General features: G+C 46.2%; 1 protein-coding gene and 1 pseudogene across 1 annotated transcript in view; both read right to left on the bottom strand.

The window, feature by feature from the left end:
- Positions 1–15,388, bottom strand: part of LOC134921964 (histone PARylation factor 1) — a 187,755-nt gene that overhangs the window by 101,333 nt on the left and 71,034 nt on the right. The gene's annotated exons all lie outside the window — the stretch shown is intronic.
- Positions 4,344–4,465, bottom strand: LOC134961886 (U5 spliceosomal RNA; annotated as a pseudogene).

Consider the following 15,388-nt stretch of genomic DNA (forward strand, 5'->3'; position numbering starts at 1 on the left):
GTTAGATAAATTCCTAATGGATAAGGATATCCAGGGGTATGGTGCATAGTCATGCATTATAGTTACTATAAATAGGGATAAAATGTAACGGCTGACAGCAGCATCAGTCAGAAATTTTAGTCAAATCATCATGCATAGGAGACCACAAATAGGTTGAACTCGATGGACAATTGTCTTTTTTCAACCTCAGATACTATGTTACTATGTAAGGCAAGGACTCCAATATGCCGCTTTGAATCGGCGTCTCCCGTCCACTGTCGGGTCCACAAGAGCCGCCTAGCAGAAATAGACATAGCATTTATTCTGGAGCTTAATAAACAAATGTCTCTCTGAGCATCTCTCATATACAAGGCAGCATCTCTGATATGCTCTATGGTCATTTGAATGGCATCCCTATCTAAGGTGTCAATCTCCGCAGATAAGGAATCTGCCCATGCCACAACCGCACTACAAACCTAGGCCGACGCCATAGCCGGTCTAACAATAGTACCTGAATGAGTGTAAATGTGCTTCATGGTAATTTCCTGCCTGGATAGCAGGATCCTTGAGGGAAGCCGTATCCTGAGAAGGCAGTGCCACCTTTTTGGACAAGCGTGTCAGCGCCTTGTCTACTTTAGGCGAAGATTCCCAGCGTATCCTATCAGTTTGTGGAAAAGGATACGCCATAAGAATCCTTTTGGGAACTTGTTGTCTCCTATCCGGAGATTCCCAAGCCTTTTCGCACAATTCACTCCGTTCAAATGAGGACGGAAAGGTGACTTCAGGCTTTTTCCCTTTATACATGTGTACCCTCGTGTCAGAGACAGGGGGTTCCTCAGTAATATGCAAAAAACCTCTTTAATGGCAATAATCATGTACCGAATACCTTTTGCCACCCTCGGCTGTAATTTTGCATCTTCATAGTCGACACTAGAGTCAGTATCTGTGTCATCGATCTGGGATATGGTGCGCTTCTGAGACCCCGAAGGGCCTGGCGCCACAGGGACAGGCATGGACTGGCTACCTGACTGATCCCTAGCTTCAGCCTTGTCTAACCTTTTATGCAATAGATTGACATTTACATTCAAGACATTCAGCATATCCACCCAATCCGGTGTCGATGTTGCCAATGGCGACATGACATTCAAGCACTCCCCCTCCACATTAAGCGAGCCTTCCTCGTCAAACATGTCGACACACGCGTACCGACACTTCACACACACAGGGAACCTCTTTTCTGAAGAAAGTATCCCCTTCAAGGCCCTTTGGAGAGACAGAGAGAGTACGCCAGCACACACCCCAGCGCAATGACCCTGGAGATCAACACAAAATGTTTTTCCCCCAGCCGCGCTGTATAATATGTTATCTGCCAATTATGTGCCCCCCCCCTCTCTTTTAAACACCCCTTCACCGTGTGTAAGCAGGGGAGAGTCCGGGGAGCTTCCTCTCAGCGGTGCTGTGGAGAGAAAACAGCGCTGGTGAGTGCTGAGGGAGAAGCCCCGCCCCCTCGGCGGCGGGCTACTGTCCCACTCAAACTTACTAAAATATGGCGGGGGCTCTTTTATATACATGTACAGTGCCCACCTGTACATGTATATTGTCTTTTGCCATAATAGGAGGTGTTATATTGCTGCCCAGGGCGCCCCCCCCCCCCCCCCTGCGCCCTGCACCCTTACAGTGACCGGAGTATGTGAGGTGTATGGGAGCAAATGACTCGCAGCTGCAGTGCTGTGCGTTACCTCAGTGAACCTGAAGGCTTCTGCTGCCTGACGTCTTCTGACTTTGGTTCTTCTGGCTCTGTGAGGAGAACGGCGGCGCGGCACTGGGGGTGAACGCCCAGTAAGAACCTGTGTTCACCCCCTCCGGAGCTAATGGTGTCCAGTAGCCGAGGAAGCAGAACCTATCTTAGACAAGAAGGTCTGCTCCTCTCTCCTCAGTCCCTCGATGCAGGGAGCCTGTTGCCAGCAGTGCTCCCTGTAAAAAAGTAGAAAAAAATCCAAACAAAAATGCTTCTAGACAGAGAACTCAGGAGAGCTCTCTGCAGTGCACCCATCTTGCTCTGGGCACAGTGTAAAACAGAGGTCTGGAGGAGGGGCATAGTGGGAGGAGCCAGTGCACACCCAGAGTCCAAAGCTTTCTTAAAGTGCCCTATCTCCTGCGGAGCCCGTCTATTCCCCATGGTCCTTACGGAGTCCCAGCATCCTCAAGGACATTAGAGAAAATAGGATTTTGGTACTTACCAGGTAAATCCTTTTCTTTGAATCCATAGGGGGCACTGGAGTACTCTTGGGATATGGACGGGCGTAGCCGAACAAAGGCACTGAATATTCAAATTTAGGACTCTCCCCCCCTCCATATCCCCAAGTACCTCAGTGTACTTTGCCAGTGTTTTTTACTGAGCGAACAGGATATAAAGAGGTTGACAATGGAGAATCCCTATAACATAACGGACAACAACAATGTTGACCCATAACCATATTGTCAACTAAACAGTTGACACCATAACCGATAGCCCTTTATAATTTGAACCCATCGGTGAAAATGTGTTACCATAAGCTCCTCTGAGCTTAATATCAATTAAGTAAAATTTGTTACCCTAAGCTCCCTTGAGCTTAAAACAACCCAGGTAAAACTGCTCTGGGTGGGCGTCCAGTGCCCCCTATGGATTCAAAGAAAAGGATTTACCTGGTAAGTACCAAAATCCTATTTTCTTTATCATCCACTAGGGGTCACTGGAGTACTCTTGGGACGTACCAAAGCTTCCCTCGTGGGCGGGAGAGCTGTTTGATACTTGTAACAGTAGGCAGCCAAAGCTAGATGCTGATGGCTTCACCATTCATATGTAAAAGTGCACAAACGTGGTGCACTGAAGGCTATGTAGCCGCGTCGTAGACGCTCCACGACCCGCTGGGTCTGACATTCCCACAGAACCTGTGGGATGAACTATCACTGACGTAGGCGATTGTAACTTAGCCGTAACGTAAGCCTGACTTGTAGTCATTATTATTATCCAACTGGATAATGTCTGCTGAGAAACTGGCTAACCCCAGTTTGCAATATCATATAGAACAAACAACGTATTCATATCACGTACTGTAGTCGTTTGGTACATATATAAACGCGTAACGCTTGTACCACATTCAGAATTTTAGAATGTGCTGTCCCCACAGGAACCACTATTGGTATATTGATGTGAAGAATACGAAAGCGGTTTTCGTCCGAAGATCTGCTTTGTCATGAGAAACGCAAATACGGTGGCTTGGAATACAAGGCACCCAAATATGAAAACAAAATCCTTGCCGAAGCACCCTTGCCGAAACCAAGGCTAGAAGAAAAATGTTTTCCAAAGTGAGAACTTAATCCCCATTTGTTGAAAGGGTTCCAAAATATGAAACTGTAAGAAAATCTGAACCCAACCTGAAATCGCCTGGCGCTGTAGGTGGGATAACTAGAGTCTGAACTTTGGTGACACCTTGTAGAAAGATGTTTACAGACGCAACTAGAGGCAAACGCTTTGAAAATAAGTTTACCACACAGATACCTGCACTCTTAGTGCAGATGAACGCAGTTTTCCATCCCATCCCGTTTAACAGAATACGGGTAACTTGAAGGATGATGTTGGAAACTTCCGAAGTTTACAACTTATGTAAGCACACGAAAATTTTTAAAATTTTTAATAATGAGCTGCCTTAAGCGGCTTACTATTTCGTAACATGGTTGGTATAACCGATACTGTAATGCTCTATTTTTTTTAAGAGGGCGGTCTGAACCCTCACCCCGTCAACCGCAGCTGCGGTACATAGATAATAGGTACCTAGGTAACTATGGGTAAAAGAACGTTCCCTGATGTAACAGGTTGGACGTATTATGAGCGGGCCAAGATCGTGTGCAAGTATTCCTTGAAAATTCGAGAAGCAAACTTCTCTGAAACCCATGAGATACCACCAGTATGACTGTGACGAACTGTCTTCTGATCCGTTTTGGCAACGAAGAAAGAAGCGGAAAATGGTGGAGCCAAATACACGATGCTGAATAACCCCATGAATGTGATGTACACATACTGAGCTTTTGTAATTGTGGCGAGATGCCCTCATGTATACTTGAGGGTAACCCCCTTCTGTGGACTTACATCTGAAACACCTGTGGATTTAATGTCCAGTTTTTAAGATCCAAACCCTGACGGGTGAGATCGTCTGTCTAACAGATGTCCACTCACGGATTGATCTTTTGACATTTTCACATAATAGCGTTCTGAGCCATTGAAGATTTGAGTTACCTACCGCCTTGCCATGCGGCTTATTGGTTCTCACTGTTGAGTATGCAACTGCCGTTGCTTTGTTTGACTGCTTAAGGGCAGCGTGAGCCAGGCATGAAAAAAAAAAAAAAAAAAAAATTAAATTACATGAAACTCACGGTTGTTCCTCTCCACGGAAATCTTTAGTAAAAAGTGAAAGATTTATTCGTTCTGAAGAGAAAACCAGAGTCTATCCTTGGTCAGACTGAAAGCGAATTATTTATTGCATTGTAAAATGTTCTAGGACATTTATCTCTTGCATTGTAAAATGCACAGAGTTCTAGTACATTTATCGACAGCAATCTGTCGTGTTTTAGAACCTTTGCGTTGATTTTAACTACAAATCCTGACTCTCTGTGACTGTCGTCTAGAGTATACGCACCCTTGTCCCTCTGTGGGACAAGCGAGTGAAGGGTGGCGAACTAAATTGAAAACACATCTTATTCTTAATAAGTAAATACACCAATGTACCGCTAGTGTGCGTGTACTTTCGTTCTTGCTGGTGTAGTAGGTAAAAGTCGTTGATTTACCGTATTTATAATCTTACCTAGGAATTGACATCGTTTAGACAGACTTAGATGTGATTGTTTTCAAACTTAATCTGCTACTGTAGTATACCTTAGTAGCGCACGTTAGAGGAACTTTGTTAATACATAGTTCTTATGTGAGATGAGCTATCATTCCAACATCACTGTAGCAAATACCGGAAGCGGTAAGCAACGGTAGAAATGAAATGTTAATGGTTGTGGCGATTTGCAAACGCTAGAACCTGTGATGAAAAAACCGGACTGGGTAAATACGCATTGTGAAGATCAAAAGCAATTATACAATTTTGTGGCTTCAATAAGCAAAAACTAACTGCAGAAAATCCATTTTCTAACTGTAGTAAATGACTTGCTGATTGATATTGCAACGGAGCTGTTTGATTTTGCTCAAACAGAGGGGAATAAGTAACTGTGACTCTGTTGGCGTACTATTGCCTGGTTTATAAACCAGCAAAGACTAAATGACAACCTGCCAAACCGTTCAACAGAGGCAATTTTGTCTTTAAGCTGTAAACAGCTGACATATATAAGTTGAAGTCATGAAACCTCGCAAATGTAACATGTAAAGACGCGCTTCCACAATTGTAAAAGAGGTCATCAAACCACTGGCTTGCTGACTGTAACGTCCTGTCGTTACAAGGCGTGACTGTTTTTGTATAAAGGGATAAAACGCCGTAACAAGTATACTGTATGCGGTAATGGCTGAATATAAAGGAATAAAAATGCCGTTACAAGTATATCAAATTTAGGAGCAACCAAGCTCTGGCCTTGTCGCGCTTAACTAGCGACAATGAAAATAACCGGCGTTAGCAGAAGCTTTTCAGCTATACTCTGCCGCTTCTTTTAACAGTGATCGGCATGGTTTCATACATAGATTCTAGTGACCCAAATGTATCCTGGGTTTTTATAATGTTTGACAGAAACTCATCAACCCATGACGGATCGCGTCCTTTTGGCAACGAATATGTATAGTTATCCAAAACCCCGCACTATCTGAGTGCTGGACTACTGTACCGTTCTCACTCGTATTTATCGGTGTGAGATTGACATAGAATCGTGCATTAAATTATAAGACCAGTGAAATAAACACTCTGGTAGCCAAAGGAAAATTAGCCCTTTGGAAAGACTGTCTTTTGTTAGAGCTGGCGGAGTAATTCCGACTTCGATTACTGCTCTTTTAATTTGAATTGCCAATTTTATAAAAGTATTTTTAGTCTGCACTATAGCCTTACTTGCTATGTAGACAGACACCATAATAGGCAACAGACAGACACTTGCACGACTTAATGAAATTATTATATGGCATATATATATATATATATATATATATATATATATATATATATATATATATATATGTTATTGCTGAACTGCATATTTATATGAAACTCATGGTTATTTCTCTGTACGGAAATCCTTAGGAACCTAAAGTATTCTTTATGTGAAAAACAGTTCATATTGGCATATGAAACCCGAAGCAAATTCCTACTAACACCCCTGCGCCTTCTGGTGGCTTAGAGATGTAGGGCAGGAATGTTCTAGAATTATCTTGAACTAAAAATTCCCACCAACACCCCTGCGCCTCCTTGTGGAGTAAAGGTGTATGGCCGGAATGTTCAGGAATTATAAGCTGGAAAAACAGCAATAATTAAAATGGCCGTTTTGCTTTCCCTGAAATTCACAGTACAGGCAATTTATAGCCTTAATAGCCTTTTATACAGTTAATATATATAGCGTATATGTTATTACAGATCTATTATACAGTAAACACATACACTTAGTTAACCATACACTTAGTTAACCTCCAGTTACTATAAATCCAGCCTGCAGTGAATGTATTATATTGCAGTCTTAACAGAAACCCTTAGGTTATGATAGGCTATTAACTGCTTAACACTTTTGTTAACTCCTTGCAGCCTGTCATATCTGCTGCTATGGCCATATACTCCCCCCTCACCCCCCCTTGCAGCTGCGCTGCTTGTAAGGTAACTTCCACCCCATGTTACCTGCAGCGGTGCCGGGAGAGCAGGAGAGCGCAGAGTATAGCTGCGGCGACTTCAGACCTCAGTAACCGGATATGATACGGCGTCGCTGGCTGTCTGCCGAGTAGCTGGCTCGGGCGGCGCTGTGTACAGCGGTGGCCGGGTACCAGCGTTGGTAGAGCGGCCGGCGTCTGATTGACGTGCGGCCGCTCTGAGCTGTGCTCCGGAGTAGCTGGCTCGGCCGGCGCTGTGTACAGGAGAGCGGCCGGCGTCTGTGATTGACGTGCGGCCGCTCTGAGCTGTGCTTCCGGTCTTAGCGATGGGAGAGCGGCCGCCGTCTGTGATTGACGTGCGGCCGCTCTGAGCAGTGCTCCGGAGTTCTGCCGAGTAGCTGGCTCGGGCGGCGCTGTGTACAGCGGTGGCCGGGTTGGGAGAGCGGCCGGCGTCTGATTGACGTGCGGCCGCTCTGAGCTGTATTAGTGCTGGGAGAGCGGCCGGCGTCTGTGATTGACGTGCGGCCGCTCTGCTGCTAGGTAGTGCGGCGGCTGGAGCGGGTGCAGGGAGATATTCAGCGGTATGAGCGGCTGCTGTAATCGCTGTGGCCAACATAAAATAAACACTTTCCCCACACTGCAGGGCGGCAGCGTGAGCTGACCGCCCTGACCCACCATACCTTGTGCTGCAAGCTCCGTCCAGCTTGTGACGACTTCTCATGCTGGCTGTGACGGGGCTTCTGTATGTAAGCTCTGTCCAGTTTGTCAGTCATCTTGGCTGTGACGGAGCTTCTTTCTGTAAGCTCCGTCCAGTTGTTTTCCGTGCAGCTTGCAGTAACCAGCTGCCTGTGGCTGTGAGGGTGCTCTTTGTGAGGACCGACACGCCATGCGCTGCCTTATAGCGCCTGTGGCTGTGAGGGTGCTCTTTGTGAGGACCGACACGCCATACGCTGCCTTGCAGCGGCACCATCCCGGACCCAAGTTTTTCCAGAAACTGGGACGGGAAGTGTAAAAATTAAAAATAAAAATCTTCTGAAAAGTGGCCATTGCCACAAGCCGATGATCATGCTGTGAGCACCGAAAAAACACTGACAAAGTACACTGAGGTACTTGGGGATATGGAGGGGGGGAGAGTCCTAAATTTGAATATTCAGTGCCTTTGTTCGGCTACGCCCGTCCATATCCCAAGAGTACTCCAGTGACCCCTAGTGGATGATAAAGAAAACTAACTTAGCAATGTTCTGACACTTGAATTTATCAGGTTTCTTAGAGGTATCTGGAGGCTCTACTTCATCATCAATTTGAAGGATCAGCCTGATAGCCTCCAAGAGGTCAGGAACATCCACCTGTGTAATAGATTCCCCATCAGAAGCATCTGCATCAGTGTCTGAGGGGTCAGTATATGCGCCATCTTCATCGGATGAAGTATCCGAAACATGTGTGGATTGATGGAGTAATGGCCCGCTTAGAGGACCCCTTGGTCTTAAGGGGGCGAGGGTTAGGTTTTTTGTTTTGCCAAAGACTGATTTAATTGCTGTAACTGAGAGGACAGATTACCTGCCTATGGCGGATTAACTGCAGGGACAATATGTGGCTCTGATGGTACAGGAGGTCCCACAGGGGGCGCAAGTCTAGTTACTAGCATAGTCAGTAAATTAGAAAAGGCAGCCAGAGGTGGGTCGTGGTGTGCCCCCGATGCTGCAGACTGACTGAGGGGTATAGAACCCCCAGTACCTGAAGACTCAGCTGCTATGTTTTCGTCTGAGCAATCCGTGGCGTCAGCACTGCACGATGCAGGATCAGCCATGGATCTTCCACCCTGTTTAGCAGACATTATTTGTAAGCGTAAACTTAGGGTGTAATAGTACAATAATAGCAGACAAAATACCGGACAAAATCTCCCTGTATAGTGTGACTGCGAAGCAGAGCACAGAGAATCTAAGAGGTATATGGTGACTGAAACACAGAGAAAAATACCAAAGTAGTATATCCTGTGAGACACTATATAAATGAGAACCCTGATGCACTTAGCCCCCTTCAGGGTACAGAATATAGGGAGAGCAATATGTGTGAGATACACAGAATAGGAACCACATAGCAGCTATTGGCACACACAGTCACATGTACAATGAAGAAATGATTAAAAACTGCACTGGACTAGCAATACTAAGTAACTGGACTACTAAGTAAAGCTATGTATATATACAGATATAAAAATGCACAGTAAAGACTGGATGTATATCACAGGGTACTTGTACTAAATAACCCTGAAGTTATGCACTTTTTCTTAACTAACACTGTCTAAATGACATGTAGAATACTTAAGTGTCCTGTAAATGCACAGTGCTGATGATGAAGGTGGCTTTACAGAGGAGTCATTGCCCAGCAGTCCCAGAATCAGCTCAGGTTGTGTGTAATGGTGCCCAAACGCTGACAGGGAGTGAGGGAGAGATATGCAGCTCCAGGCCGGGAACATTTGCAGTAAATTGCACCTGGCGCTGGGAGAGGGGCTACAGGTCAGAGCCTTATCCTTTTGCTGGACTTCACCACCGGGTACTGTGGAGTCTATTTGGAATGGATTTTAATAAATCCGACCTGTGCCCCTTGCCCTGGTGGTCTAGTGGGGTCCCTGTACGACCACATTGTCCACGCCAGATCGCGGTCCGTCTCCTAAATACCGCGCCGGATCCCGCTTGGGGGACCCTCTTACCCCCTCCCTTGTAGATGTGGCCACGCGATCTAGGAGAGCAGCGGCGAGTGTGTGCCTGATAAGACCGGAGCCCTCCTGCTGTAAGTACCCGGCAACCAGGGCGCGGGAATATACAGTGCCGCTGGGGGAGGTGAGGGAGCCGCAGCATGATATGTCAGACTGACATATAGCACTTTCAAGTGCCTGTGCCGCTGCCCTAGAAGTCTTCTTTCTTCAAAAAGCTCTTTTCAGGGCTGCGCTGCTGCCTGCACTGCAGGCACCAACTTACAAACTGAGCTCCAGTGCCTGGAGGCGGGGATATAGAGGAGGCCGTGCTATACAGCCTGGGAACAGTCAAAGCTTTTAGCCTGTTGTTGCATTGGATCAAGATCCAACTCTATACTCGATGTAATTCCCTGTGAAATCACAGTGTACCCCGCTGCAGAAATACACTTTAGGGATCATCACAAATCAAAAAGGAACATTAGGAAACCTAACCAAGTGAACTGTAATAAAATATGAATTTGTTACGTAATAAACATGAAACTGCACATCTGAGGACACTATTTTTTATAGAAGTATCAGTGACAAAGGAATGACTTTATAACTGCTGTCAATATAATCCTCAAGCACATTTAGGGGCCGATTAAATTGTTGCTTTCGCCCCCTACTGGCAATCAAAACGAATAGGCATCTATCTGAGCTAATCAATTGTTGCTCTGATCAGACCCCCATTAAAATTTATTGTGACTGATAGCGCCAGGTTAAGCAGCGCAAAGAGGCTAAACCCATCTGAAGTTCTTGTTTGAATGTCTTAAAGTCCGTGTTTGAGTGCCAAAATTATGGACTTTTAACACATTCTGTTTCAGACCTCCAAAGGCTGCGAGAAAAAAAAAAAGATTTTACTTACCGGTAAATCTATTTCTCGTAGTCCGTAGTGGATGCTGGGGACTCCGTAAGGACCATGGGGATAGACGGGCTCCGCAGGAGACATGGGCACTTTAAGAAAGAATTTAGGTTCTGGTGTGCTCTGGCTCCTCCCTCTTATGTCCCTCCTCCAGACCTCAGTTAGAGAAACTGTGCCCGGAAGAGCTGACAGTACAAGGAAAGGAATTTGGTAATCCAGGGCAAGATTCATACCAGCCACACCAATCACACCGTATAACATGAGTTTATAACAACCAGTCAACAGAATGACAACAGAGCATCAGGTCCAACCATTATGCAACCATAACATAACCCTTATTGAAGCAATAACTATATACAAGCATTGCAGAAGTAGTCCGCACTCGGGACGGGCGCCCAGCATCCACTACGGACTACGAGTAATAGATTTACCGGTAAGTAAAAATAGGATTTTGGTACTTACCAGGTAAATCCTTTTCTTTGAATCCATAGGGGGCACTGGAGTACTCTTGGGATATGGACGGCTTCCGTAGGAAACAGGGCACTGAATATTTAAATTTAGAACACTCCACCCCTCCATATCCCAGAGTACCTCAGTGTTTTTTACTGAGCCGAACAGGAGCTATAGAGAGGTTGACAATGGAGTATTACATAAAACATAACGGACAACAACGAAGTTGACACATAACGTTACTGACAACTAAACAGTTGACACCATAACCAGCACTTGATAATTTGAACCAGTCGGTAAGAGTGTGTTACCATAAGATCCCCTGAACTTACCACAAACCAGGTAAAACTGCTCTGGGTGGGCGTCCAGTGCCCCCTATGGATTCAAAGAAAAGGATTTACCTGGTAAGTACCAAAATCCTATTTTCTTTTTCATCCACTAGGGGTCACTGGAGTCTTCTTGGGACGTACCAAAGCTTCCCCCGTGGGCGGGAGAGCTGTTTGGCACCTGTAACACTAGGCGGCCAAAGCTAGATGCTGATGCCGCAAACGTATCAAACTTGTAAAAGCGCACAAACGTGTGCACTGAAGACCATGTAGCCGCACGGCAAAGCTGCATCGTAGATGCTCCACGGCCAGCTGCCCATGAAGTTCCCACAGAACGTGTGGAATGAGCTGTTACTGATGTAGGCGGCTGTAACCTAGCATTAAGGTAAGCCTGACGTATGGTCAGTTTTATCCATCTGGATAAGGTCTGCTTAGACGCTGGCCAACCCATCTTGGCAGCATCAAAGAGAACAAACAACGTATCCGTCTTACGAACTGTAGACGTTCGGGATTCATAAACGCGTAAAGCGTGTACCACATCCAGAGTTCCAGAATGTGCTGTTAACACAGGAACTACTATTGGTTGATTGATGTGAAAAGATGACACTACCTTTGGTAAGAAAGCGGGATTCGTCCGAAGTTCCGCTCTGTCATCATGAAACACCAAATACGGTGGCACCCAAATCTGAAACACGCCTTGCTAAGGCTAGAAGAAAAATTGTTTTCCAAGTGAGAAACTTTATATCCACTTGCTGTAAGGGTTCAAAATATGAAGACTGTAAGAAATCTAAAACCAGATTCAAGTCCCATGGCGCTGTAGGTGGAATGAATGGAGGCTGTACTCTGGACACCTTGCAGAAAAGTGTGTACCGACGGCAATAGAGCCAAACGTCTTTGAAAGTAAATTGACAATGCAGATACCTGCACTTTTAGTGTAGATAAACGCAGTCCTCCATCTAATCCAGTCTATAGAAAGAACAAAAGACGGGATACCTTGAAAGCTGATGTCGGAAACTTCCGAGCTTCACACCAACCTATATAGGCAGGCCAAATTCTGTAATAATGAGCTGCCGTAACTGGCTTCCTAGCACGTAACATGGTTGGTATAACAGATTCTAGAATGCCCTCTCTTCTCAAGAGGGCGGTCTCAACAGCCACCCCGTCAAACGCAGCCGCGCTAAATCGGGGTAAAGGAACGGACCCTGTTGTAACAAGTCCGGATGTAGAGGGAGCGGCCAAGGATCGTCTGCGAGTAGTCCGTGGAGATCCGAGAACCAAGCTCTTCGAGGCCAATGAGGAGCCACTAATATGACTGTGACAGACTCTTTTGATCCGTTTTAGCACCAGAGGTAGCAGCGGAAACGGTGGAAACAGATACACTAGGCTGTATGGCCACACGATTGTGAGAGCATCCACCGCCACTGCCTTTGGATCTCTCGTTCTGGACACATACTGGAGTGTTTGGTGATTGTGGCGAGACGCCATCAGGTCCACCTGAGGGTAACCCCACCGCTGAACCAACATGTGAAACACCTCTGGATTTCATGCCCATTCTCCTGGATGAAAATCCCGACGGCTGAGATAATCCGCCTCCCAGTTGTCCACTCCCGGAATGAACACTGCGGACAATATCACCTGGTGGTATTCTGCCCAATTGAGGATTCGAGCTACTTCCCGCATTGCCATGCGGCTTCTCGTTCCTCCTTGTTTGTTGATGTATGCGACTGCCGTTGCGTTGTCTGACTGCACTTGGACAGTCTAAAAGCGAAGCATGTGTACTGCTTGTCGTAGTGCATTGTAAATTGCGCGGAGTTCCAGGACATTTATAGACAGCAATCTTTCGTGATCCGCCCAGAGACCCTGGAGTTGACAATTTTGAACTACAGCTCCCCAACCTCTGAGACTCACGTCCGTCGTTAGAATTATCCAATTCCAGCCGCCGAATAGTTTCCCTGCGGTTAAATTGTGTTCTTTGAGCCACCAGAGTAGAGACACCCTTGCCCTTGGCGACAACCTCACCCTGTGGTGAATCTGCAGATGCGAGCCCGACCACTGTGCGAGCACATCCAGTTGAAAAGGACGTGAGTGAAATCTTCCGAACTGAAGCGCTTCGAAAGCCACCACCATTGTTCCTAAGAGGCGAATGCACAAATGTACCGAGACTGTGCGTGGCTTGAGCACTAATTGTACTAGATGGCGAATAATCTGTACTTTCTGTTGTGGTAGGTAAATTCTTTGATTTACCGTATCGAGAATCATACCTAGGAATTGAAGGCGTTGAGACGGAATGAGATGTGATTTTTTGAAGTTGACAATCCAACCGTGGTGAACTAGTACATTGTACGTTAGTAGCGCATGTTGGAGAAGCATCTGTTGAGACGAGGCTTTGATGAGCAGATCGTCTAAATACGGAACCATTGTCACTCTCAGGGATCTGAGATGAGCTATCATCACAGACATCACTTTGGTGAATACCCGAGGCGCTGACGATAGGCCAAACAGTAGAGCCTGAAACTGGTAATGGTTTTGACGTATTGCAAACCGCAAGAACCTCTGATGAGGCTGCCAAATTGGAATGTGTAAGTACGCATCCTTGAGATCTAGCGCAATCATGAATTCCTTTGGCTCTAAACTTGCAATTACTGAGCGCAGAGATTCCATCTTGAATCTGTAGTAAAGTTACGTACCGATTGAGACCCTTTAAGTTCAATATTGGCCTGACTGAGCCATCCGGCTTCGGTACCACAAACAGACTGGAATAATAACCCTGACCCTGTTGGTGTACAGGAACCGGAATCAAAACTGCTGAATCCAGTAGGGACTGAATGGCAATTTGCAGAACCGCCCTCTTGTCGTCCGACAGAGGCAGTCCTGTCTTGAAAAACCGCATTGGCGGAAGACAGTCGAACTCTATTTTGTAACCTCTTAACACCAAATTACGGATCCACCCATCCGCGAATGTCTGGAACCACGCCAAATGGAACGTCTGAAGGCGTGCTCCCACAATCGGAGAACCGAGATGGGCAGGTAGCCCGTCATGCCACTGGCTTGTCGGTGACCTTAGCGTCCTGACGACTTGTGTTGGTTTGTTGGAAACCACGTCCACGACCCCGTCTACCAGGCGTGGCTGTTCCTCTGCCACGTCAGCGAAAGGACTGAGGTCTAAAGGATTTGAACGTAGGTCCAGAGTACCTCCGTCTTGGTACCGGTGGAGGCAATGGTAAGAAAACCGACTTTCCTCCCGTGGCCTCAGAAATCCATGTGTCCAATTCAGGACCAAACAACATCTTGCCACCGTAAGGTAACGCCTCTATACCTCTTTTGACCTCTGCCTCCGCTTGCCAAGAATGCAGCCAGAGTGCTCGTCGTGCCGTAACTAGCGACGATGAAAGGCGAGAAGTGAGCTGACAGACGTCAGTAGAAGCTGTACAGAGATACTCCGCAGCCTCACACATTTGATCAGCAAGAAGTATAAGGTGTTCGTCATGGAGGGCAGACTTGAGTTCTGTTATCCATACTATGAGCACCTTAGTGACCCAGATGCCAACCAAGACAGGTCTCAGCAGCACTCCTGCTGCTACATACATGGACTTTAGCATAGTTTCTATTTTGCGATCTGAAGGGTCTTTAAGCGTAGTAGCAGCTGGCACTGGTATGGTTAATTTCTTTGTAAGCTTCGACACTGACTAATCAACTATTGGTGGATTCTCCCATGTACATGTCACAGAGTCTGGAAACGGGTAACTAGACTTAAATCTGCGAGGTATAGAAAACCGTTTATCTGGAGTCTATCGTGTTTCTACTAACATCTTATTAAGAGACTCCGAAACAGGAAAACACATTGGAGTTCTCTGTCGTTTAGTAAATACGACCTGATCATTTGTCAGAGGCTCCTCAGTTTCTGTAAACTTCAGAGACTGACGCACCGCTCTGATGAGATTATCAATGCCTGAGCTGTTAAAATCCTCACTATCTGACTCCACTTCTCCCTCCTCACCCTCATCTTGTGCCGTGAGGTCTGGCATGGAATCGTCAGAATGCAACATAGCAGAAACTGGTAAATCATAAGACATATGAAATTTATCCCGTCTACCCAAAATTGATTTGGACCTTTTGCAAGGCAGAGACGCCTCGGTAGTTCTGGCGGTCTCACCCTAGACTCAGATCTTGCCGCTTCCCGCTCTTGTCGAGCGGCGGTCAATTCTGATTGCAACCCAGCCAGT

This window comes from Pseudophryne corroboree, chromosome 1 (assembly GCF_028390025.1).
Source record: "Pseudophryne corroboree isolate aPseCor3 chromosome 1, aPseCor3.hap2, whole genome shotgun sequence".
In the NCBI taxonomy this organism is placed as follows: Eukaryota; Metazoa; Chordata; class Amphibia; order Anura; family Myobatrachidae; genus Pseudophryne; species Pseudophryne corroboree.